The sequence below is a fragment of the Hylobates moloch genome, unplaced genomic scaffold (assembly GCF_009828535.3).
Source record: "Hylobates moloch isolate HMO894 unplaced genomic scaffold, HMol_V3 SCAFFOLD_8, whole genome shotgun sequence".
Taxonomy (NCBI): domain Eukaryota; kingdom Metazoa; phylum Chordata; class Mammalia; order Primates; family Hylobatidae; genus Hylobates; species Hylobates moloch.
Genome location: NW_026652283.1, coordinates 102,677,996 through 102,705,160, shown reverse-complemented (window position 1 = coordinate 102,705,160; position 27,165 = coordinate 102,677,996). Strand labels below are relative to the sequence as shown.

The 27,165-nt window shown below is 39.5% G+C and overlaps 1 protein-coding gene across 11 annotated transcripts in view; it reads left to right on the top strand.

Annotated features, from left to right (window-relative positions):
- Positions 1–27,165, top strand: part of LRRC3B (leucine rich repeat containing 3B) — a 335,012-nt gene that overhangs the window by 295,093 nt on the left and 12,754 nt on the right. For 3 of the 11 annotated variants that reach the window (XM_058442565.1, XM_058442571.1, XM_058442572.1), the window contains exon 1: positions 23,464–23,868. The exons of the other annotated variants lie outside the window; for them this stretch is intronic. The gene's annotated coding sequence lies outside the window, so the exon portion shown is untranslated. Of the gene's footprint in view, positions 1–23,463; positions 23,869–27,165 lie in introns of those variants that run through there. 11 annotated transcript variants of the gene reach the window in all.

The following is a 27,165-nucleotide window of genomic DNA, read 5'->3' as shown; positions in this document are numbered from 1 at the left end:
TGAAGAAAATGAGGCTCAGTATGTGAAGCATACTCAGGATTTGAAGCAAATTAATTTAACCAGAACCACGCTTTGGGCCTTTAGATATCTGTCCTAGAATTCTTTCTCTTACATTTGCAAACTTGAGGTTGCCATCCTTCCTTGACAGAAAACTCCCAGAAATGCCAAGAATTAAAATGTTGTCACTTTTGAACACAAGATCTATTTAGGCTTTGAAAATGGAAACTCTAGTAAAGTAACAATGACTCATTGTTAAACTCATTTTAAACACATTTTAAAGACCTTTCAATAATGTGTTCTCTGCACCTCAACACCCCAGCTCCAGGCTTTAACCATTTAAAGTTGTTGCTCAGTAACTGAGGTGTTCATTTATCATTTTGTTTTATGTTTTAATTAACAGAGTGCATTTTGAAGAAAATAGTTTTGATATTTTCAAAAGGAAAAGCAGAAGATATTAAGAAAAAAAGTGCCACAGCCTTTAGTTAATATAATATCCTAGAAATCACAGTCAGTACTTTTTTTTACAGAAGGGTAATGATCAATAGATTGCAATAGGCCATGCGCTTTTGCCAGCCTGGTTTCTTATTTTTATTCCTCAATTGGTGAGTCAGTTCTTAACTGCTTTATAAGACTTGGTTATGATGCAGAGATATGAAGATATCTCCTCATAATTTCATGTTAATGGTAAATAATCCAAAACAAGTGGCCCTTCACTTGAGGGCCTGAGAAGACACTGGGAAGACCACTTTCCTTTTGAAACGGAGGATTAATTCTATCATCCTGTTCCTGAACTGGCAGTTTATACTCAGTTTCTGCTCCCAGCCTCCAAACTAGTCAGCCTAATGGTAATAACCATTTTTATTGTTAAGTGTAAAATCTCAAATTTATTATCCAGTTTCTATTAGCAAATGTAATCTCAGCCCCAAATCTATTGCTCCAATTAGAGTGGCTATGCTATGTAGCTGCTTAAGATTTCTGGATTCAGTATATTTCATCTTTTCCTTTTTTTGCCCCCTTTTCATGTCTTTGAAATACGTTTTTAATACAGTGTATCCAAGTCTTTATGGAACATCTTAATTCAGAAACGACTCCATAGTACGCTTTGTTTAAGGGCCACTTTTTGGAGCAATAATATTTTTAACATTCCACCAGATCAGCTGTACAGAATGACTTTGAGAGAACAGCATTTCTCCTTCAAAATGTGAAATGAGGGTTCTGGTTGGCAAAGTAGGTTTATTTATTGTCCAAAACTTTTACTCCACTAGTCCAGTCTCATAGCCCTGAGAATCAAATTTCTAGCCTCAGTACATGTCAGTGTTGCCACATGAAATGAATCTTAGAAATTACTCTTAAATAAAACAAAGGTCTGCTGCAGTGGCAAGCAATTGTTTTCTGCATAAATATAAAATCAAGAAAAATCAAAGTGGTCACAGGTTGCTTTTATTTTTTTTCTAGAAGTCATTCTTTAAAAAAAAATCAGAACATGCAGTATTGAAAACTGAGTTCATACAGTCTTTTATTTCTCTTATCTTAAGGTTTTCATTTCAAAGAATACTGATTATAATGCTGTGCCTTTAGATACACTGTATGTGAGATGAAAACCCAACGATGCCGAAGAGGATATTGGGAAATAGGTAGATGGGGAGAAAAAAATAGCGCCAAGGTTGAGCTACAGAACAATGAAAATGTATTCATTTCATGTTAAGTTTTGTTCAACTGCTTGGGGAGGTTTTGAGAAGCAGTCTTAGAAAATTATGCAGTGCAATAAGGTATGGCGGACACAAATACTTTCTGGTGGTTGCCTGTTTCATACATCTTCTTTGCCTATAAAAGAGAAGAGAATATTCCAGTGGTTCCAGTAGCCTGACATAGCATGAAGTGGAAGCAGTGCCCTCCATCTTGCTTCTTGGCTCGGATCTCTAAGCTGCTCTGCCTTCTTACTGTGTCATATGCCCTGTGAGATCCCCCTCATATTATCTCCATCCTTACCTCTGCCTGCTGAAGAACAGCCTGCTCCACTCAAACAGGAAGTCTGCACAAAATCAGTCAGCTCTAGGAGAGTTTTCTTAATGTAGTGCATAAATTGGTGAGTGACACTCACTCTGTCCACTCTTTTGAGGTTCTTCTTCTTGAAATTGGTCCCTGGTTTGTGGACCACATTGGAAAGCCAGCCAGACTGCAGGAGGCCCAATTTCATCTCCTGACCTAGTGTAGATTGTAAATAACAAATAATAAATACATAATAAACACGTAGGCTTGTCAATGATGAGCTTTTGAACTAAGTCAACTTTGTGATTTAATAGAAATCATTTAAATCACTTGAATTTTTGAAACAAGCATACTCTGCATTTTATAGGCAAGGAGAGGTTTATGCTGAGTTAGTTTTTGGATTACTGATGCTGTACTATCAGAAATATGATGACTTTCATCACCTCCAAAAGTTAATCAATGGAGAATATCCTTCTGAAGTCTATGGGAGGTTGCACTATCTCCAATTCAACAGGTTAATTATGAATATTTGGTAAATATTTTTTGTCATGCTGTCATAGGACAGAAACAAAACATTTACTGATGAATGTAAAAACATTAACATGAAACTAAATGGACTAAAATAAAGTTTAAGCTTTTGACTAATTTAGCCAGATCAAAATAAAGTAAAATATTGATATTATGCAAATGACTTAGTACTTGGCTTCTATTCTTGTTTTCTTATAAAAAGGAGAGAAGGTTGCTTTTTAAAATTTCTAAATGAATTATATATTTCAAAACAAGTTTTCTCAAAGAATAAAAACATTCTATCTATTCGATTCCTGATGTTAAAATCTAGGTTATTCATGGAAGCAGGGCCTATATTCTCTCTTATGCCTAGCACCAAACACAGGGTTTGATAGTAAATATATATAATGAATATTTTAGATGACTAAATAAACTTATAATTACCCACTAGATATCACAACCTGGAAGCCCCACAAACATCTCAGATTGGGCATTTCTAAAAATGAACTCATCCTTGCTCCCTCCTTATTTGCTCCAACCTACAACCTTCTCCCTACTTCTTCTCCCATGTTTTCCATCTCAGTGAAGTCACCCGGCCAAATACCTGGGTGTCAGTGTAGACCAGGGCCCGTCTATTGTTTTTCCTGAAGATTTCCCAAATAGCATCGGCTTAAATATAATTTAAAAAGGATTCCAAGTAGTTTTATGTCAGACTATTTTGTTGATATTCCATGACATGACTTGAAATAATTGGAAACACTGTGGGGTATCACAGGCAGAAAGAAGAAGAAATCCTCCTCTCAACATGTTCTAGTCTTTGATCTTTGTTTTCTGTGTACTCTAGTAGTATGTCTTCCCAGTGTGGTTCTGCCCACCTGATTCTGTTGCATATAAGTAGATACCTATATAAGCAGGTAGATACAGGTAGGAGCTTTTGTCATTTTCTTAAAATAAAATGGATACATTCATGTATAGCATATAAACAAAGCCAGTGATTCTTAAAATCAAGTCTGCATGTGTCTTTGATACCCCAGTCAGATGAATTCACCACTGACAAGGTTGAGGTTGTGGGTCAGGCCTATGCCATGAGCTCTAGGTGCCACATGCCCCTTCCTGGAGTACGTGCTACCTTCAGCCAGACACACACTGTGCCAACTACCCACTGTCTTCATGGCGCTCCAGACAGTGAGAGTGTAGGAAAAGCGGTTGGTGGCATGGAAACAATTAATTCTCAACTTCTTTTAGTTTGCCCAGAATATTCCAAGCTGTGTGAAGAAGCCCCAGTGAGTGTTTTTTCCATTTTTGCCAAACAGCACGTGAAACTGGAAGTTTGACAAAGGTATTGATAAAAAAATAAGTTAATTGGAATAACTGTTTTTTTTTCTGGCATTGTTGAATATATATGCATATATTTGAATATATACTTAGGTTGGCAAACAGGTATCAATTAAATAATTACAGCATAGTTAAAGGAAAATTGTTTTAATTTTAAATTTGAAAATATACAGTGTTTTTAAAAATAGGTTGATATGAAACGCCTTAATTGTTTCTTGGGAAAAACTAGCCCTTATTCTAGAATGTTTATCTTCTTATTCTTTATGATGAAACATATAATTTCTTTTATTAAATAATGGTGGTAGTTGGTAAAATAAAATGTGGCAATCTGACATCATCATTCATTTCATTTTTTATAGTTATAAAGCCCCCCTTTTTTAATGGTTTCTCAATCTTTATTTTCAGATTATTAACATTTTTGAAGAGTGTTGGCCAGTTACTTCAAAGAATAGCCTTCAATTTGGGCCTGTTTTTTTCTTTTTTAAAAAAATTTTATTACTATTATACTTTAAGTTTTAGGGTACATGTGCACAACGTGCAGGTTTGTTACGTATGTGTAACACGTGTCATGTTGGTGTGCTGCACCAATTAACTTGTCATTTACATTAGGTATATCTCCTAATGCTATCCCTCCTCGCTTCCCCTCACCCCACGACAGTCCCCGGTGTGTGATGTTCCCCTTCCTGTGTCCATGTGTTCTCATTGTTCAATTCCCACCTATGAGTGAGAACATGCGGTGTTTGGTTTTTCATCCTTGCAATAGTTTGCTGAGGATGATGGTTTCCAGCTTCATCCATGTCCCTACAAAGGACATGAACTCATCATTTTTATGGCTGCATAGTATTCCATGGTGTATATGTGCCACATTTTCTTAATCCAGTCTATCATTGTTGGACCATCATCACTGGCCATCAGAGAAAAGCAAATCAAAACCACAATGAGATACCATCTTACACCAGTTAGAATGGCCATCATTAAAAAGTCAGGAAACAACAGGTGCTGGAGAGGATGTGGAGAAATAGGAACACTTTTACACTATTGGTGGGACTGTAAACTAGTTCAACCATTGTGGAAGTCAGTGTGGCAATTCCTCAGGGATCTAGAACTAGAAATACCATTTGACCCAGCCATCCCATTACTGGGTATATACCCAAAGGATTATAAATCATGCTGCTATAAAGATACATGCACACGTATGTTTATAGTGGCACTATTCACAATAGCAAAGACTTGGAACCAACCCAAATGTCATTTCATTTTTAAATTTGCACATCCATGAACACTGATCTGGCAGTGTGATTTATAAGGAGGAGGTCCAGGCTTTACTGTAGACATGCTCTGGGTGGAAGTGTAGAATGGAGGTGTTAGTGCTTCCAAAATCACAATATAAAGCGGGGTTGGGCAAGGTGTCATGGTGGAATAGAAATGGCACTAGTCTAGGGGTCAAGAGCACACATTCTTATTCTAGCTCCATCACTCATGAGTCAAGAAGGTGAGTCATCAATCTCATTTGCAAAATGGAGACAAAAACCATACCTTCCTTCTTCACAGGGATGTTGAATAATCAAAGAAAATCATGTGCATGAAGTACCTTGATAACTGTACAGGGTATGCAAAAAATAAGGCACTCATCATACAAGGAAGCCATGTTTTTTTCTGGAGAGTGGGAATGTGATGGGAGGGTCGATATTGAAAATAAACACCAGTATTCTGGTGTACGTCCCATAATCTTTCATACCAGGGTGAACCTAAGGGAGGTTCAGCCAGTGGCTGGCAGTGGTCACAACCCCGGGCAGGAGGCACTGTGGGAGGTGTTCATTTGCCTGTGATCGACTTGCACTGCTGCCAGGGGGAAGGCTGCTCACCAGCATCCTAGCCCACATTGGAAGGGCTGGCAGGCTTGTATGTGAGGAAGGGATGGCCTCTGTGAGTCAAAGCAGATTGGACAGTGGGCCAGCTTGTTGGGGGACACTGGGAGCATCCCTGTGCCAATGGCATAGACCTTCAAAGAATATTTAGAGCATGTAGGGACAATAATGCCACAATACCAAAGAAACACATGTATACATATAACACATTCTTATTGTCAATCAAAGGAACACATGTATACATATAACACATTCTTATTGTTAGCCAAAATTGAACACCAATATGATAGTCATTTTTTTTTGGTTTTGCCTTTTGTTTATTTGTTTGTTTTGTGAGGCAAGGTCTCACTCTGTCATCCAGGCTGGAGTGCTGTGGTGCAATCATGGCTCACTGCAGCCTTGACCTCCTGGGCTCAAGTTATCCTCCCACCTCAGTTCCCAAGTAGCTGGGACTACGGGCATGTGCCAACATGCTTGGCTAATTTTTGTATTTTTCTTCTTTTTTATTTTTTTGTAGAGACAAGATCTCACCATGTTGCCCAGGCTGGTCTCAAACTCCTGGGTTCAAGTGACCAACCTGCCGTGGCCTCCCAAAGTGCTCGGTTTACAGGTGTGAGCCACCACACCCAGCCAAGATTGGTATTTTTAACAGTAGTTTTAGGTACATATGAAAGTTCAAGGGCTTTCTTGTGAAATTCATGAACATATGGGAAAGGTAGTGGAATTCACTGGGTGCAGTGGATCATGCCTGTAATCCCAGCACTTTGGGAAGCTGAGGTGGGTGGATCACATGAGACCAGGAGTTTGAGAGCAGCCTGGTAAACATGACGAAACCCCATCTCTACTAAACATACAAAAATTAGCTGGGTGTGGTGGCACATGCCTGTAATCCCAGCTACTCGGGAGGCTGAGGTAGGAGAATTGCTTGAGCCTGGGAGGCGAAGGTTACAGTGATCCAAGATCACACCACCGCATTTCAGCCTGGGTAACAGATTGAGACCCTGTCTCAAAAAATGAAAAAAAAAAAAGTAGTAGAATTCCTGGTCAGTGCTGATGCCTGAAGAATCAGATTCTGCATCCTGAGTAGCATCTATACCCAAGGTTGGTACTTAAGAGCCAGGGGACCCTCAAAACCACATGAGAAGCGTGATGCTGGTTCTTAAAGCTTACTCTGAAAGAAGGATTGGAAAAGCACCACAATGGGAGGATATTAAATCATAGATTCATAGAACCAGATATAAAAATGACTTTGGGGTTTATCCAATACCCAATTCATATTCTGTTGACAGTTAGCACAAAAGCCTTAGAGAATAAAGAGAGAATAAAGACTTTCTGGGAAGAAGAATTATGAGTTGTTTCATAAGTTCTTTCCATGGGAAAGATGTGGACCTTTTCCTTTTCTCATTAAAAAAAAAAAAAGTGAAAACTGGAATTCCTCTAACATCAGATCTTCCAGGAGTATTTGGGTGGGCTCTGTTGACAGCAGGTCTGCTATGATATAACAAATACAAATGTATTTAATGAGAAAAGATATTATCAAATCCTATGCTCATGAATAAGACAGCATAGGATTGTTATGCATAGCCATAACCTGGACAGCTAGAACCATTAATTCATCCATTCATCAGTTAGTTATTCATTCAGTTATTCAAATATTTAAACAGAGTTATACAAAATCCTCTAGGTTGGATGATCTGTCAACTGGGTGCTTCTGCAAGAAAGATGATAGCAGGTAGTCTTGTTGTGACCACAACAGCCAGAGCGATCTTTTCAATGGGTAAATCAGTTCATCTCACTTCTGTGATCAAATCTCAGTGGCTTCTCATCATTCTTAGAATAAAATCCAAACCTTCTGGCACAGTATTTGAGATCTCCATGGTCTCCCTGATGGCCTCACCAAGCCTGCCTCTGCCACTGTGCCTCTGCCTGCTTAGCTGCAGTCACACTCAACATTTCACTTTTCTTCAAAGTAGCTGAGAGTGGCTCAGGGTCTTGGTACATGGTGTTCCTTCTCCTGGAGCTCTGTACCTTTCACTGTCTTCATAGATTGTTTCCTCACTTCAGTCAGTTCTCTGTTCAAGTGTTACCTCGCTGGGGAGACTTCTACTAACCTTCCTATTTAAAATAGCACCATCCACTGCAACATGTTCCATGCTTTTATTCTGCTCTGCTGTTATTCTGCTTGGTAGTTATTACTTCTCCTGACATTACATCATTTATTTGTGTGTCACCTGTCCTCCCTGCCCTCCTCCACCAGAATGTGGAGATTTATGAGGGCAGAAACCTTGTCTATTGTGTTCTCTGCTGTAGGCTCAACATCAAGAACAGTCCCTGGCATGTAGGAGGCTCATAAGAAAATATCTGTTAAATGACCAAATAAATGAATGAGAAGGAGTGATGAAAGGATTTGGGTTAGGAGAACAAAGGTGTGTCACATAACAGAGAACATGGAATCCCTGAGCTTCATTTTCTCCATTGGCCACTACCCCATCCTCTACAGAGCTCGCTTGCTTTTCTTCTTCAGCCTGCAGAGAAGGCCTAAGCAAAGCAATTCAAGCTTTCATGTGCAACAAATTTCCCAGATCTTGTGAGAATGCAGATTCTGACACAGTAGGTCTGAGGCAGGGCTTAAAATTCAGTATTTCTAGGACTCTCCCAGATGATGCAGATGCTGCTGATCCACAGTCCAGGGAAGGGCAAGTATTACAAAGCCTGCCCGACAGGCACAGGTGCTTCCCAGCCTTTCCAATACCACCTCTCCACCCCCACTTCCCAGTAAAAACACCCATTGAGGGGGGAATAATTAAATGTATAAATTCTCTTCTTGAAGTTTCTATGTTTAGGAATCTTGTTAAGTTGTGCTTTTGGAATATTTGTCTCATTAACCTATTTAGGAAATGGCTTGTATCTCTGTTTCAGAAATAAAGTAAAAGAATGTTCTTACAGGATTTCTCCTATTTGAGGTCTAATGCCACAAGCAAAGACTGTAAATTTCCCCACGGGGTCTGGGAAATAGAATTTTATATTGCATCCATTTGGGGTAGGGTAGCCCAGAAGTGTCACACATATTACACCTCAGTAGTTCCCCAAAGCCTCTCCGTCATTCCATGTCACAGCGTGCAGTTCCTACTCTACATCCCAGTATTGTCCAAACAATTGACCTCCCATATCTTCACACAGAATGTCATAAGCCTGTGCATAAAATATGCGAAGATTATTTGGCATTGCATTTGGTAAAGGAAACTCTATAGCTGATTTTTCCCTCCTTGTCTCCAACAACTTTGTTTCATTGTGACCAAAAGATACGAAGCATAGTCTAGCCCAGACAGGGGATTTATTTTGGCATATCCTAAAAGACAGATTTCCAAATAGTTCAGAAAAGCATCCTAATCTAGAAAGAAGGTGTTATCTTTCCTATTTCATTATTATTCATAGAATTTAGTTTTGGAAGCCAAAGACCAAAGGTAACATTGGACAGAGAAGAGAAAAATCTGTTATTTTGTTCTCTCAAATATTTATTTTTGTCACTTACATACTACAAAAGACAACTGGATTATTGTGGTCTGGAGTAGGCTTTTTAAAAAAGTAGCTTTTGAGGGAGGAAGAAGAAAGGAAGGATAGTTTGGAAATAATATATAGTTTCTGTTCTTATTGACAATGCTTGTACTTTTTATTGTTCTTTTGATGTTTATGGAAGTGCTTTTAGACATAATTAACATAATGTGAATCCTTTGGGATCACACTGAATTGTATTAACGAACATAATTATAGGTGTAGATTTCATGGGGAGAAAAATGTGTCCTATTTAATATGTAGTTTTAACAGGGAAATTGATTTGAAAACTAAGGCTAAATTAAATATGAGAACATATTAGTAGCACATGTAACCTCCCTTCCTCACAGTCTACTAGGGAAGAACAGACATAAACCTCATTGTCTCTGCTCAGCAAGAGATAATATTCCATAATGTCTGTGAGCTCAGGCGCTAGAATTGGCAGATCTGGATTGAAATCAGGCTTTGCAATTATTAATAATTCAAGCAAGCTTCTCTGAGACTTGATTTTTCTTATCTGTAAAAGGGGATGATAGTGATTCATATCTTTCAGGGTAGCTCTGGAGGTGAAATAGGATAACATGAAGTGTATAAAGCCTACGGTCCCAAATAAGGGCCAAATAAATGTCAGCCACTACAATTATAATAATTATTCTTATCACTATATTATCATTATCATTAATGTCAATCACTGTCAGGCACTAGAGTAGCAACCAGATGGTTGATAGATCTGGTAAAAACAAAAGTATTTCTAAAATAAGCCAAAGCCTCTTGAATTGAATATAGTAGTCCTCACTTACCCTCAGGGGATACATTCCAAAACCCCCAGCAGATGCCTGAAGCCATGAATAGTACTAAACCCTACACATACTATGTTTCTTCCTATACATACAAGTTTTTGTGTATACATTTCTTGTCATATTATATCCTATGATAAAGTTTAATTTATAAATTAGACACAATAAGATATTAACAACAATAAATAATAAAATATAATGATTATAAAAATATTCTTAATAAAATTTATATGAATGTGGTCTCTCCCTCTAACTTATGATACTGTATTCACCTGTTTGGGGACTATGGTTGACCAGGGATAACTGAAACCACGGAGAGCAAAACCGCGAATAAGAGGGTACTGTGGTTAACTCCCAATCCCTTCTCCACAAGACTTGCCAATAGCTTTGTAGCTGCCCTTTGCTCTTGTCCAACTGTTTTTCATGCTCTTTTTGTTTTCTCTTACACGCCACCTAGGCTTGAGAACCCCTATACACATAGCTTGCCTCTCATTACTGCCACCTTTTTCCTGGCAAACCCTGAAGTTCACTGCCCCTTTCTCCTTTGCTTCTCCTGCCAACTCTCCAGCCTCAAACTTTCAAGCGTATATACGTTGTCACTTGCAGAAAAGAACTGCTTTGGTTGCTGTCTCAAGTCACCTTATTTACTGAATAACTGTAGTTATTCATAACTACATTTCCTTTTGCCTTTGTTCCTGGTGGGAAGATCTATTTATTTTCCCCCAGGAAGTCCTGTCATTGAGATGGGAAATTATGTTTCCTGGCCAAGTGCCACCAGAAAGACAGTCCCCAGCCTGGAGAAAAACTAAATGCTCCTTTTGATGGGGCTGTCATTCACTTGTAAGTACTACTGGGCCTCTGCACAGCTCCCCTCTCATGGTTCTCACGTGAAAGTGGCATTGCCTCAGTGGATAGTCTTCCCCTCCCCATTGCATACCGCATGTGGCATTCAGCTGCTACACATTAAAAGTGTCAAAAAAATTGCTGTGTTTTCCTCTTCTCAATTAGCGCTCTATTTCCTGTTTCACTTTTCCATTTTGTTTACCCCAAACAATGTAAAATCTGAGATTTTCTAATTTATACCCTGTGTTTCTCTCACAGGCATTCTGCAGCATGTAAGAATGACACACAAAAACAATCCTATCTATAGTTTTTATGCCAGTTTTTACATCCCGGAAGCTCAATTCTGAGGTCTTTTTTATTCCAGTCATGCTTACTCGGTTGCAAGATGTTCTGGGACTTCTAGGGCACCATTTGGGAATGGGAGGAGGTTAGGAAAGGCCAAGACCAAGGAAAGAGAAACCAAGAGGCTATGGTGCATCCCTTGTCCCATCAAGGAAGAGGGCAGCAGTTTAAAACCACACTACAGGCCAGAAGCATCCTTTGTCCCATCAAGGAAGGAGACAGCAGTTTAAACTACATTATAGGACCACTTTACTACACGATGGCATTTCAGTACCACAACCATCTGATCTGTTGGGTAAATTGTGGTAGCAGCAGCTGAAATATCCAAATATTGGCAAAGCCAGATTTGAGCAGTTGTAGCATCATAGTTCTTTGGGGTCCATCAGTTTAGGCCAAACATAAGCTCCAGCAAGGTCTAGGGAAATAAACAAGGGGGTTGGAAAAGATATGCTGTAAGTTGGATCCCCAGGAGGCAGAGGTTTATGGCAGGTCCTCACCAGGGGATGTTGAACTCAAATGAGGAATAAAAGCACAGCCGTATTCAAAGTCCTTGTCCATGAGGTTAGGAAGGCTGTGGCTGGGTGGAACCATACATGCATAAGGTTGCACCCTATTGAAACAGTGAAACTAGAAATACTACTTTCTCAAAGCAGAACCACTCCACCACTCTGTTCAGCCCATTAGTTATCAATTCTTCTGGCCTAAGACAGCAGCCTTGCCAGCTTTCCATTTTCTGTCTACCTCCCCTAACCTCATTTATTTGTGTAGAGATAGGATGCACACTTTTCCTAAGATATCTGTAGCACAATTTCTCAGGAATAAATCTCTGTTCTTACTTTATAGCACTTTGTCAGACAAATCTTGGCGCCAGCTCTTTGGGTTCCTTTTTGAGCATAAGTCATACTGATGTCTGAGAAAAGCTGATCCTTTGTCCACAGGGCTTGTTTCTCTCAATGTTTTCTCAGGGTCCTTCTGGTTGAATTGTCTCCTGTGGACTTGTCCCGTTTCTCCTGGTGAATCAGCCAATTTAGATGATTTGCTCAAGTTATTCAGTCAGGATCACGGTTGGATGAACAATTCCTTGGAATCTTTATTCTCCACTTTTTTAAAAAAACAAAGTTGGGAAAGTTTCAGCCTTCTCTGTGCTTTCACAAAGCTTTGTGCTTTCTGATAGTATCCAAGGAACCAGGGGTGAAAGTAGATTGTATGTAACTGTCAATCCCACTGGTTCCCACTGAAATTAAGTCAGCCTAAATCTATATGGCTTTTAAAGGACTATGCGGTATTCGGAAATGGGCAAGTTGGTTGGAAAATTATGATACTATCCTTGCCTTGACCATGATATGTGCTGCATCTGTGCTTACTCTTTTCTATCTCCTTTCTGACAATTTCTGTTTCTTTACTTCAGCTCTCTTACTGACTGCCTTAGTCCATTTTGTGCGTTATGACAGAACACCCGAGACTGGGCAACTTATAATGAACAGAAGCTTATTTTCTCACGGTTCTGGATACTGAGAAGTCCAAGATCTAGGTGCTGGCATCTGGCAAGGGCCCTCTTGCTGCACCACCACATGGCAGAAGGCAGAAGGGCAAAGAGACTAAAAAGGGGCCAAACTTGTCCTTTTTTAATGGCATTAATCCACCCAGGAGAGCAAAGCCCTCATAGCCTAATCACCTCTCAAAGGTTTCATCTCTTAATACTGTGGATAGCAGTCAAATGTCAACATGTGTTTTGGAGGGGACAAACATTCAAACCATAGCACTGACTTTCAATACACATATGTAATATGTTCAGAGTGGAACTCATTATTCATTCCGATCCCTGAGTTCACCAGTCGCAGATCTCCGTTACTCCATTCTCACATACAATGGAGTGCTTGCAGTCACTCAAACACAGGTTTTTTTTTTTTTTTTTTTTTTTAAATGGAGTTTCACTCTTGTTGCCTAGGCTGGAGTGCAGTGGTGCGATCTCAGCTCACTGCAATCTCCATCTCCTGGCTTCAACCGATTCTTCTGCCTCAGCCTCCTGCGTAGCTGGGATTACGGACGTGTGCCACCACACCCGGCTAATTTTGCATTTCTAGTAGAGATGGGGTTTCAACAAGTTGGTCAGGCTGGTCTCGAACTCCCGACCTCAGGTGATCCACCCACCTTGGCCTCCCAAAGTGCTGGGATTGCAGGCATGAGCTGCCGCCCCTGGCCCACATGTGGGTTATTGTTGTTGTTTTTTGGGGGTTTCATGTTTGTTCATTTATTTTTGCCTTCTTGATTTTACTTCACTTTCTTGTTTTCCAAAATGATCACCTCCCTTCAGTCTCCACTTGTCAAAATGCTACCTATCTTACTAGTATGTGACCAATGACCAGTCATTACATTTCTCTGAATCTTAGTTTGTGGAAGGAGGATACCCAACTGTAACTGTGAAGATAGGCTCAATAATGCTGTGGTAATAAATGAACCTCAAATATCAGAAGCTTAAAAGGACAAAAGTTTATTTTCTCATTTACGTTATGTGTTCAATATGGGTCAGTGAGGAATATGGTCTTCCCATTTACTCATGGACCAAGGAATACTGGGGTTGGGGGTGGGGGGCTTGGGGAAGGCCTAAAACTCACACAAGTTCTGCTCAGACTCATCAGCCAAAGTGATTACATGGCCACACCTAACTTCAAAGAGATTGGAAGCTGGGCATGGTGGCCCAGGCCTGAAGTCCCCACTACTCATGGGGGGCTGAGTCAGGAAGATCCCTTGGGCCCAGGAGTTTTGGGCTGTAGTACACTGTGATCACACCACTGCACTCCAGCCTGTGTAACACAGTGAGACTCCATCTCTAATTAATAAATAGAGAGAGTGGAGAGGGCGATCCTACCACTTCTCAAGGAAGGAGAACTGAAAATTTTGTAAAGCATAGTAATGATGACCCCACTTCTGTAAAGGTACATTATAAACCCTAAGACACCATTCAGATGTAAGGTGATATCAGGATACTTCCTCTTTGCAACAGCCAGCTTCAGTGTGGTGAGAGAGAGGGCAAGAGAGAGAATTTCCATTGACTTGATATGCTCTTTGTTTGCACAGACATGATAATAGTGAGAGAAAGTCCGATGTAGTGGTTAGCATGGATTCTGCATGGGTTCAAATTCTGGCTTAGTCACCTACCAGCTCTGTGACCTTGGAGGAACTAATTTCAGTGTGCCTCAGTATTTTTTTTTTCATCTGGAAAATGGGGATAATTATTGTAAATACCTCAAAAAATGGTTATGAGTATTAAATAAGTTAGTAATTGTGAAGTTATCAGAATAGTATGTGATGCCATACATATATTTGCTCATTAAAATGGAATTATGCCACCACACACACTGTTTTGCAACTGGCATTTTTTGTTTTAATATTAAGATATGGTAGACTCTCCTCCCCTCTCTCTCTCTAGCTGTCTCTCTCTCTCTCTCTCTCTATATATATATATATTCACATATATTCTTCAAATATATACAAGCTTCACTCATATATATATATATGTGTATATATATATCTATATACCTCATTTTTAAAAACAACTATTTACTATTACTATTTTATGACTATACCTTAATTTACTTAGGCAGTGCAATTGATGGAAATTTCATATACAATAATTCAGAAAGATCTTAGTTTCATGAATCTCTATTCACTGAGCAAGTTGCCTGCTTTCCTCCTTTCAGACTTGGGGTTTAAATACTGTGTGAAATGTCATTTAGTGGTTCAGTGGGGGTCATGCCCAGATATGCTTCATTGATAGCTTAGTCCGGTCTCTCAGTTATGATATCTTTTTCTGGTGGCAAACATTCTCTAAGATTCTATTGGCAGTAGCTACCTCAGATAGAAAATACCAAGTTCTTACGCTTAGTTTAAAAAAGTTGCTTTTTCATTAATAGACTCGGCCGTGGTATAGGATTCATACAGACTATACCCCTTGCTTTGCCGAGGTAAACGGTTATTTATTTATTTATTTGTTTATTTATTTATTTTTTTTCGAGACGGAGTCTCGCTCTGTCTCCCAGGCTGGAGTGCTGTGTCGCGATCGCGGCTCACTGCAAGCTCCGCCTCCCGGGTTCACGCCATTCTCCTGCATCAGCCTCCCGAGTAGCTGGGACTACAGGTGCCGGCCACCACACCTGGCTAATTTTTTGTATTTTTAGTAAAGATGGGGTTTCTCCATGTTAGCCAGGATCGTCTCGATCTCCTGGCCTCGTGATCCGCCTGCCTTGGCCTCCCAAAGTGCTGGGATTACAGGCGTGAGCCACCGCGCCCAGCCAGTAAATGGTTATTTCTTAATTTTCCATGCTCCTTATGGTAACTTCAACACTGCTTCTTTAAATAGTTAATTTGAAGCCCAATCTTTTTATTCAATTTCCATTTGGATCATTCATAGCCTTTTTCTCTCCTGCATCCCCCACCAACCAACCTGCATTTCTTCTTTGATGTGTTACATAACTTAACTTCTTGGAGTATATACCAACCTCATTGACAAAAGTAAATATTCAGCTCAGAAAAAAAGTGTTAAGAAAACAAAAAAAGCCAGAGTGTGCAAAGACTAGTGACTAATAACTGTTGCATGTTGAGATTCTAGGGAAGAAGACTCTGAGATGGGATTTGGCATGCAAGAGGTTTATTAAGGAGTACCCTTGGGATCAACATTTGTGAATGGGGTGGGAAGGAATGGCAAGAAGGAGAAGATGAGCTGTGATGCAGAACCAACCACAGCCTCAGCCAACCTCACAGCCAGCTCTGGATTTAGACTGGTCCTTCAGAGCTGTCCCATATTAGGCTGAGGGAGCCAGACCTTCATCCTCCCCCACTGGTCAGTCATCGGATGTGGGCTGTTTCTGGAAGGCAAAGTGTCTCTCTGCTACAGAGACAATCCCCGAATGGGTCACTGATTGAAAGCTCTCTGCCACCAACACTCCCAGAAGCTGGGGCAAACCCTTTGTTGCAGGGTCATCTAGGTGGTGCCTCGCAATGTCCACCATTGAGAACAGGACAGGGCATTGGTGACTGTAGTCCAGCCCTTTCTTATAAGTGCAGGGAGAAAAAGACGATTCCATTTGTTCCAGGGTTCTATTCTCTCCCTGACATTCTACCTGTGTTGGAAACAGTGGTTTTAAAGGTCTTAATGCATTTTTCTTCGTTTTCATTATCCTTTAGGATTTTAATACAGCCTTTGCTTGCTTCTGCTTTTGATGTCCTTGGCATAATCTTTTAAGGAAATGTACTCTTTATTTAAAATTTTTGCTGCTATGACAATCAGTGTATCCTCTGCATTATAATTGCTCTAAATATGTTCTAAGCATTCCTTTCTCTCTAGTTCTGAGGGGATAGTATGCTTCCAAATATGAGTTTGTTTAATAAAATTTGGGCTTCTCTGTGTGGCACGCTGCCACTGAGCATATAATTGCTTTTTCTTTTCTTTGAAGAAGCTACTGTTAGAGGGAGCTACCCCCGCTTCTTTTTTCATCCCAGAGATCGTTTCCATACAGCCCACTCAATATTGCCTGGCAGCATGGGGTACAAGAATAGCAAGGAGAATTGAAACCCACAGAAGAGCTGCAGCCTCCTCCCTTTGTGTACTTGTGAGCTGAGCTGCTAACAAGTGGTAGAATCGATTGATTTGAATTTCAACTTCCTTCGTTTCCTCTGCCTTCCCTCTGGTGCTGGTGATAATGAGAAATGAAAATGACCCAGGACTGAGGAGAGAGATGGAATGGGAAGAGTATCAAGGGTTGAGATAATCCATAGTTTGAATAAGGAAGAATTAGCCTTGTCTCCTCTGCCTCCTGCAGCTTTATCTCATCCCACAGCAGCCACTGGACAGAACCACCAAACAAGGAGATGCTTCACAAGTAGGCTCTGGGAAGACTTTTGTCAGATTCCTCCTTGCTTTGGTGATATAAAGACACCTTATTGAGGCTTTCATCTTGGTTACATCAGAAGGAGGCTCAGGTATCCCTGGTGCACATGGGAGGACATAACATGGAAGTTTTATGATAACAGATTAATAGAAAAGGTATGAACCTATAAAGATATATCCAGATGTGAACCCATGAATTATGTTGAGTAAAAAATAATTAAAATACATCCACAGCTCTTTCTAGACGTCTGGGCATCCATATTTTTCTGGTCAGCAGAAAAGAATTCTCCCTTACAGAGAAGAGCAGGCACACATTTTAAATAAAGAACCGCAGAAAGAATAATATTTGCTGCTGCTTTGTGCCAAGGTTGAAAGTTTGACTTGGTCAGGGAATATTTGCCAGCACCAATAAAAAATGACTGTTCCCATCTGTATTAGTCTATTCCTAGATTGCTATAAAAATACCTGAGACTGAGTCATTTATAATGAAAAGAAGTTTAATTTGCTCATGGTTCTTTAGGCTGTACAGGAAGCATGATGCTGGCATCTGCTTAGCTTCTGGTGAGGCCTCGGGAAGCTTTCAATCATGGCACAAAGCAAAGGGGAATCAGGCATATCTTACATGGCCAGAGCAGGAAGAAGGAGAGGGAGATGCCACACACTTTTAAACAACCAGATCTTGTGAGAACTCATCATCATGAGAACAGCACCAAGGGGATGGTGCTAAACCATTCATGAAAGATCCTCCCCCGTGTTCCAGTCACCTCCCACCAGGCCCCACCTCCAACACTGAGGATTACAATTGAAAATGAGATTTGAGTGGGGACACAGATCCAAACCATATCACCATCTCACTCCCATAATCACTGCCTAGAGTACGATTTTTAACCACTTTCGTTTGTGGCTGTAGAATGGCAAGCACAGCATTTCCACAGATAATTGTTGGTCACTTGTAAATAGATGTGCCTAGATTCCCAAACAGATAAGAATCTACTACCTGCAAAGTAGAAGAATCAGCTTTTAACGTCACCAAGGCCTCAATTATCCCATAATGGGATGAGTGCCACTTTCCACAGGTGGAGAGACCTCAGTGTCTGCAGACCTGTGATGTTTCCTAGACTCCAGGGAGTTCCAGCAGCTGAGCGTGAGGAGTCCTTATAGACTCTCAGACGCTCCATCTCCCTAAGGGTTGAAAATGATGGCTTTTCTTCTAAGTTGGAGACAAAGGAGACGAAAAGAGAGAAGTGCTGCTACATTTAAAGTGAAAAATTTACTTAGTACAGATTCAGTCTCTCCCTGACTCTCACTCACTCTTTGTAAATATTTTACCTTCATGTTTTGATTAGGTGTTTCTCAAACTTGTAGGCCAGGCTAGCATCACAGGCTCAATAACAGTGCATCTGGGACACCAGGACCAGTCCTGACAGGTTAAACAATGGTGACCTCACAGAATCTGACCTCCTTCTGACAGCGGCCATCCCTGGGTGGCTTTTCCGAAGAATAGAGGTGTCATCCTCTTCATCTTTCCAGATTTTAGTTTTCATGAATTAAATACTGTTGTTTCCATTTCCCCAATGTGAGAGGCTCCCTCCTTTTGTTTTGAACCTGATTGTGCAAGGAGGAGCTGGTAATTAGTTCAGCTGGTTCACTCTCTCTCCTGCTCTTTCTCCATTTCCATATGGACTTCCATAAACAGGTGGCAAAATCTGCATTGTTAAGGGTAGAGTGGCCCACCCCCAGGACTTTTAGGTTCTTGAGAGGCTCCCATCATCTTTTTAGCCATCCAGATCTTCATTGAGCAAACATGTTCTGAGCACAGACTATATTATTTGCTCCAAGGCAGCTCTGGGGATGCCCACAGCTGTAACAGTCAGATGGTCCACAGGCCCCCCAACACATGGGTGTGTTGCTCTGCTCTGTCCAGTCCTCTCATCTGTGACTTTTGATGTTGGTGAACTGGAAAGACAAAGAGGAGGAAATGCTCAGGGTGGATTGTGCCTCTGCTTAGACTGAATGTTACTAAATCAGGGAATTGAGGAGACCCCACTTGGTTCCCCATCACCTTCCTCCTCTTACATGCGATGGCTCTGCACAAAGCAAAAGCCATAGGCATGGTAAAAATGTAACACATGGGTGTACCTGACCAAAAACAGGTTTGTTGAGCTGAATATGGGTAAAAATTGGTTTGATGTGGTAGCAATTTGGTCATGATTCTTGAAACTACCTCAGAGGCAGTGAAATTTGTGACTTCATGTTAATATGATGATGTCTGTTTTTAAAAGATTGTGCGAGTATCTAAAGAAGGCTAGATGAAGATTTACGTTATCTTGTTCTGGAAATGGCTGTCTCTCCTCTGCTTGACTTTCTTAGTTTTGCCTGCACGGATTCCTACTGTCTTTACTTATCTTACCTGCCAGTTGGTTCACCAAGAGAGAATAAATGCTAGGTTGAAGAATGCCAATCTGGTTTTATTTAAATTGGTGTGTTATGTCTGAGCAAGGAGATAGGGGAAGTCTTACTGCATCATGCAGACAATTAAATGGGTTCGGAAAGTTTTATTTGGTTCATTGTTGACAAAAGCTAAGTCCCTAGGTAGCCGTTAATTTTTCCGGGTGCTTCCCAGAGGAAAATCAACTCAGAGCAACATTATTTGTCTGTGGAACTTCAACGAACTGCACAGTGTAGAAAAGATGGGTGGGGCTGGGCACGGTGGCTCACGCTTGTAATCCCAGCACTTTGGGAGTCAGAGGCGGGCGGATCACGAGGTCAGGAGATCGAGACCACGGTGAAACCCCGTCTCTACTAAAAATACAAAAAAATTAGCCGGGCGTGGTGGCGGGCGCCTGTAGTCACAGCTACTTGGAGAGGCTGAGGCAGGAAAATGGCGTGAACCTGGGAGGCGGAGCTTGCAGTGAGCCGAGATTGCGCCACTGCACTCTAGCCTGGGTGACAGAGCGAGACTCTGTCTCAAAAAAAAAAAAACAAAAAAAACAAAAAACAGAAGATGGGCGGTAATCTCAGTTTTGATTTTCTTTTTTGTTCTTGGGGGTTTCCTTACTATGAAAGGAAGATTTCTCTTGGTTGAAAAAAAATCTATGTCTAACTGAGAAGATAAACTGTTCATGTGATAACAGAGAGGCAAGAGCATTTCTAGACTATATCCAAATAATTGGTTTAAAAGGGTTGCCTAGTTATCTGTTGGTATAATTAGGTAAACAGGAGGCAGCCTGATTATCTTACTGTTAGAATTACATTGCCATTGATAGTATGTAGGCAACATTTTGTATGACTTTATTGTTCTACAAATATTGGTTGATTGGCTTTTCCATTCTGTCATTTTCTTCAAGGAACGAGGACTTAAGCTTTTATATACCTACATATATCTATCTATATATATATATATATGCATATGAATGTGTATATATATATATCTGTACATATATGTACATATGACAGGATAAATCAAATGAGGAAAAATTTGACCTTACATGATCCCCCGTGTGATCACTGAGAAGATGAAATTTGAAAATTTACATTAGGATGCTTAAGAGAATGAAGAATCTAAATCTGAAATCAAGGACAAATTATATGAAGGTTAGGGATGATTTATACACTACTTGACCTCTACCAACAAATTGGAGGGGTAGTTATTCCATTTGATTTGATGGACAGTGGTTCTGGAAAAGAAAAATGATGAGATTCACAAGAACAACTTTGTTTTGCGATGATTCTTGAAAATTTGGCTATTTCATGCTTCATGTGTGTAATCTGTCTCAACTCCAAGCTGCTTACCCACCTCACTGATTCTGTAACCAGATTTTTGACTTCCTGATTAGGAAATAAAAATGGGAAAGAAGGATAAGTATTGTGTGAAAATAACTTCTCAGCATCCAGATGTCAGTTTTAGGTCATTAGTCTGGATAATTCAGTGAGAATTTGCATGATGCCGCAGTTCTGCACAAGGTTTGTTGGGGGACCAATGGTCAAAATGAAATGGGGCAGAGCAATTTCTTGATAGCCTACTCGTCAGTCGTGGATAATGGAGAGTGGACTCCATTTGATGGAAGCCTTTTGCAGACATAACATTGAGTGAGAACTGTATACTATCCACATGCTGGCAATATTCCTGAATTAACAGAATGTTATTTATGTCAGTTCTGTTTCATCAGAATTGCCAAGACATGTCATTTAAATTCTTCACTGAATCTCCAGAATTTTTGCTTCCTTTGTAGTTGTCTCTTTGATGTTTGTCTTTGTGTTTGCAAAAGAGCTTCTGAGAGCTGCAGAGAATCAACAGGCACTAGGATGGCTATCCACACATGTCCACTAAGATGACTATATGCCACACAGGCTCTATTTCCAAGAGTATGCTTAAAAATCACTCAACAAAGAGAAATAGCTAATACTTATTTTGTACTTACTCTTCCAGGTCTTATTCTGTTTTGCCTAAATAATATAACTTAGTCCTTTCTACCAATAGAAGAAATAAGTACTGCTGTTACACTCATTTTACAGGTGGAGAAACTGAGGTAAGGCAAGGTTAATATGGAAACTGGGGTTTAGACTCAGATAGTCTGACTTCTGAGTCCCTGGTCTTAACCCCTGGACTATACTAATATAGCACTAATTCCACACCAGGAACTGTGCTAGACACGAGGGATATGTGAGCAAACAATATTTAAATTTATTATTCAGATTACACCTTTGAAGTGCATGGATATCTTTCATCTGTGTATCAGTTTTTCCTCAGCTGCTTGAAAGTTACCATAACGACTTAGAACATTATTGACTGTCATGGTCAGCAAATAGAATTAAATAATTTGGTATCTAATGACAATGGAACCACGTTGTCCTTCAGCATTGAGCAATGACAAAATTTTAAAATGAGGTTTCTATTATACTTTTATTGAAAAGCATACTGTTCTATTAGTTGTTAGTGTATATGCGTGAAACAAATATTAATCAGGGTTTGTGATAAAAACATAAATATAAATATGTTAACTTACTTATTTAATTGGTAAAACAGCCATGTGTATCAGTTAGCTTTCGCTACATAACAAATATTTACAAATTCAGAGGCATTTATTATTGCTCACAAATCCGTGAGTAGCTTGGTGGTTCTTCTAGTCTTGGCTCCTTAGCCTATGGTCAGCTGCAGATCAAGTAGTTGGCTCTAATGATCAGACTGGTTTTCCCCTGTGTTTGGAGTGTGGCTGGCTCTAGGCTGGGATACCTCAGCTAGAACAACAGGCTTCTCCTTTATATGGTTTCTTAACCTCCAGCAGGCTAGCCAGGACTTGTTCACATGATGGCTGGGCAGGGTTCTAAGATCAAGAGCAGGAACATGCAAGACCTTTTGGAGAAGCCTAGGATCAGAACTGGCATAGTGTCACATCTGCCTCATGAATCCCTCATCTGCCTCAACAGTCCCATTCTAGACTAGATTTAAAGAATGGGAAAATAGGCTCCACCTGTTAATTTAAGGAGCTTCAAGGCCGCATTGCAAAAGACCATGGATAATAGAAGATGAGGAATCATGGAAGTCAGTTTTGGAAGCAATCTATCAAACCATGTGAAATAGATATTATGCCCATTTTATAGATGAAAACGTTGAGGTCCAGTGTTAAGTAACATGCCCTAGAAATCACAAAACTAATAAGTTCAAATTACTAGCAGTAACTGGTAACTACTAAGAGGCTGAATGACAAAGTTAGACAAACTTAGGTATGCCTAATTCCAAGGTCCTTTAAAAAAATACTGCTTTATAAGGTTTTCAAAGCCTTTAAGGGTAATAGTATTAAATAATCTTTTCAAAAAGAAAAGTGTTATCTGAAGATGAGGAAATAGCAGAGTATAAAATTGAAACACAATAGTCCATTCATCTTCATTTACTTATAAGTATGTCTAGTTTAAGTCCAGGGACATTTCTTTAATAAAACAAAAAATAACCCTTAGTGGTAACTATTGATTATTAATTTTTTCTTCTCTGCCTGCAATAGACATTAGTTGGTGGTGGGTGTTTCTCTATGGTAATATTATGCAACTTGACAGTGATCAAGTGCAACTAGAATCCTCACTTGCAAAACCTGTCACCTCATACTCTTCCAGAATATTTAGGTAAAGTGTGAATGTATTGGTAGTAGTAATTGTAGTAGTAGAGGTAGTATTAAATGTTGTCCATTTAAATCTGAATATATTAATTTATTAATAGCAATGTTTTATTCTGTGGGTGATTTCACTATAAAAATAAGAAGACCTGGGGAGGCCTTCAGCAGGGAGCCAAATATATTTGGGAAAATCTGGGTTAATAAATACTTTACTGCAACTGTCAGAACCTTTAACAGGCTGATATCCATTGTGAGTCTCAGAAAGAGTGTTTTTCAGACTTATGACTTCATAATACTCATTTGTAGAACTCTCAGACAACTAACTTTCCATAGAACCCCTGGAAAATGTGAATGTGATTCTGATCCCTTTGAAGGTGTATTCAGAGCTAATAATATTTGCCAAGCATCTACTATGAGACAGTCATTATCAGAACCACATCAGAAATCAATGAAATAAGCATCATTCTTAGTTCTAGTTGAGGAAACTGACATGCGGAACAATTAGTTGGCTTGTCCAAGACCTCCTAGCTGTTATCAGAAATGAAAGTTGAACTTGATTTTATCTAGCTTCAGGTTCTGGATGATTTCTGTACATTTTGTTGAGACCAAGAAAGTTTAAACGGTCCAGAGTGGCTGCACTGGTAAGAAGAGGCACTGTCTCATATACTTTCATATCTTCCACAGCACTTAACACTGAATAAGTTGTCTATCAATCAATGCTTCCTGGCCAATCTCTTTGTTTGTTGCTTAGTTGTTGTTATGATTATGCTCATGGTGAAAAATTATGACTATAGAAAATGATATAAGGTAAAAAGTAAAAATTCTCCTTAATATTATCAACCCCCAAAACCGTCCCCTAAAGGTAAAACTATTATCAATTTGTTGTTGTTTTTCCACAACTTTTAAAGCTTTTGCGTGTGTGTGTGTGTGTGTGTGTGTGTGTGTGTGTGTGTAGATGCTTCTGTTCTGCCTTACACAGATGGGATTACACATTCAAATTTTTCCCTCAGTGATATGTATTTGACATCTTTTTATCAGGATTTGCATATTGCTTCATTCATTTTGTTGATGTACCATATTTATTTAATCAATCTCTTTATGACGAATATTTAGATTAATTATATTTTTTAGAAAATACTTTGGCTGGGCGTGTTGGCTCACGCCTGTAATCCCAGCACTTTGGGAGGCTGAGGCGCAGGGATCACGAAGTCAGGAGATCAAGACCATCCTGGCTAACACGGTGAAACCCCGTCTCTACTAAAAATACAAAAAATTAGCCGGGCATGGTGGCAGGCACCTGTAGTCCCAGATACTCGGGAGGCTGAGGCAGGAGAGTGGCATGAAACCGGGAGGCGGAGCTTGCAGTGAGCTGAGATCCCACCACTGCACTCTAGCCTGGGCGACAGAGCGAGACAACATCTCAGACAAACAAAAAAACTTCTTTATTTTTCTTTTTTGCTGTAACAGACAGTTTGAAAAAACAGTTTTATATACATGTGTTTGCACAGTTACATTTTTAATAGTAAACACATAAAGGGCATTATTTTTCCCCAATTTCTCTTCTTAGGAAACATAGTGGACCATTTCTAAGAAATATTATAGAATCTGTAGATAAACATGTGTGTTTAAATATATATTTTTGACCAAAAAATAGGACCCTGACTTTCTGGTCTGCTCTGTTCTAACAAGGGAGCAAAAGGACTGAGACAATGGTTCTCATCAGATGCCTGTATGTCCAAAATCCACAATGGCTAAAACCAGGAGAGGGCATTTCAGCCTCCTCAGGCTGTTACCTTCCCATGGAACAGCTCTGCACAGTTTAACTTTCATGCCAAGGACAGAGATATAACCAAACCTTTCTCATTTTAAAGGTATTCCCATTTTGTTATCAGCTGGCTCTTTCAATGATGTAGACCAGGAATGGAATAATTTTATTCCACATTATTTATAGTAGCAAATCATGAGAGACAACCTAAATATCGAACAAAAGAATAATGTGTAAATATATCTAACATACAACCCCATTCACTCAGGTACTATGCAGGCATTAAAATGATGAAAGTCACGACAATCTACAACCCCGAAAAAGACAGAAACACAAAATTGTTACCTATGCTAACAGGGCAATTGTAAAATGATGCGTGTGTACACATATAAGGCCTGGAAGAACAAAATATTTGATGTGTTACATGTATGAATTATGCATTTGTTTATTTTTTAAAGTTCAAATGTTTTTTAATGCTATTTGTAAAATTTTAAATTAATAGCCTACAGGGGCTAATCTCTGTGGATGTCTAGGAAGACTATGAGCTGTGCACGGAGGTTTGTTGTAGTCTTAGGGATTGACATATCCTTTTAAAATGGCATTCTGTAAATTTGATCAGACTCTCCCCTAACTCTTAAGAATGCTGTTTGTAAGTGAGGTTACTACATGTTCCATTTTGCCTGGAACTGTTCCTTCTTGAACCTGTTGTCCCAGCACAGTTGTCACTAGCATTGCTTTTCACTGTTAGACTTGTCTTTGTTTGTACAATAAATTCTGTGGGCCCCTCACTGTGAGGGACGTACTAACTACCCTGTTCCACCACATTTCTATCTCATCCTGGTTTTATCCTGACCTCTAGTAAACATCATCCCTAGATCATAATTTAACTTTCTATGGCTTAGAAAGTCTTGTACACATCAATGATTTCACTGTATGCAAAAGACCAAAGAAGAATGTATCTGCATCATCAGTGAAATCTTAAAGACATTGTCCATTATGTTGTTTGGCAGCTCTTTCCTAGGATTTTTTGAAAATGATAAAATTTGAAAAAATTTTATCTCTGCTAATAACTAATCGTTTTGACTGTTTTAGATAATAACCATTTTTGTTTGTTTGTTTTCTGTCTGTCTTTAGCTGCCAGGAAACTCAGAGTTAAGCCAGGTACTTAGTTGTAGCAAAAACTCTTAACTCATATAATGGGGAGTCAGATAGAATTGACTTCAAGTTCTATTCTCCATTTACTACTGTATTAGTTTCCTATAGTTTCTGTTGCAAATTGCCACAATCTTGGTGGCTAAAAATAACACACATCTGTTTTCTTATAGTTCTGGAGGTAGAGTCTGAAATCAGTTTCAATGGACAAAAAATCAATTTTGGGGGTAGGGCCACACTAACTCCAAAGACTATAAAGGACAATCCATTGCTTGCAACTTTTAGCTTCTGGTAGCTTGTCAGCACTTCTTGACTTGTGGCTATATCACTTCAATCCTTACCTTAGTTGTTACATTGCCTTTTCTTCTGTGTTAGATCTCCCTCTGTATCCTTCTTATAAGAGCACTCAAAATTGCATTTAGGGCTCATCCAGATAATCCAAGATAATCTTTCCATCTCAAGATCCTTAATTTAATCATATCTGCAAAGATTCTTTTTCCATAAAAGGTAACATTCACAGGTTCCAGAGATCAGGACCTAGATATTTTTAGACCATTTTTGGCTTATCACAATCTACCCTCTGGTTCTGAAAGATTTATATCCATCCTCCATGCAAAATATATTAATCATATTCAAACATCCCCCAAAATTCTCAATTCATTACAGCATCAACTCAAAGTACAAAATCTCATCTAAATATCACCCCCAAACCCTCACATTTTAGCATTTAAATCAGATATACAAAGATTCTAGGTATAAGCATCCTGGGAGCAAAATTTCTTTCTATTTTTAAAGTAAAGCTTTTGGCCCAGTGCCTTGTACATAGAAGGTGCCCACAAAATGGTAGCCACCATCAGAATTATGCTGTTCATCCTCTTCCCTCGTCATATGGTTCATTTTCTTTACCATTCTATGATTCTGATTTAGCTATGTCTCTGAGCGTGGATCCCCCTTGGAATAACATGAAAAAGTTGATAAAATGAAATCATTGATTCTTTAGAAATATTGTCATAGCAGAGAG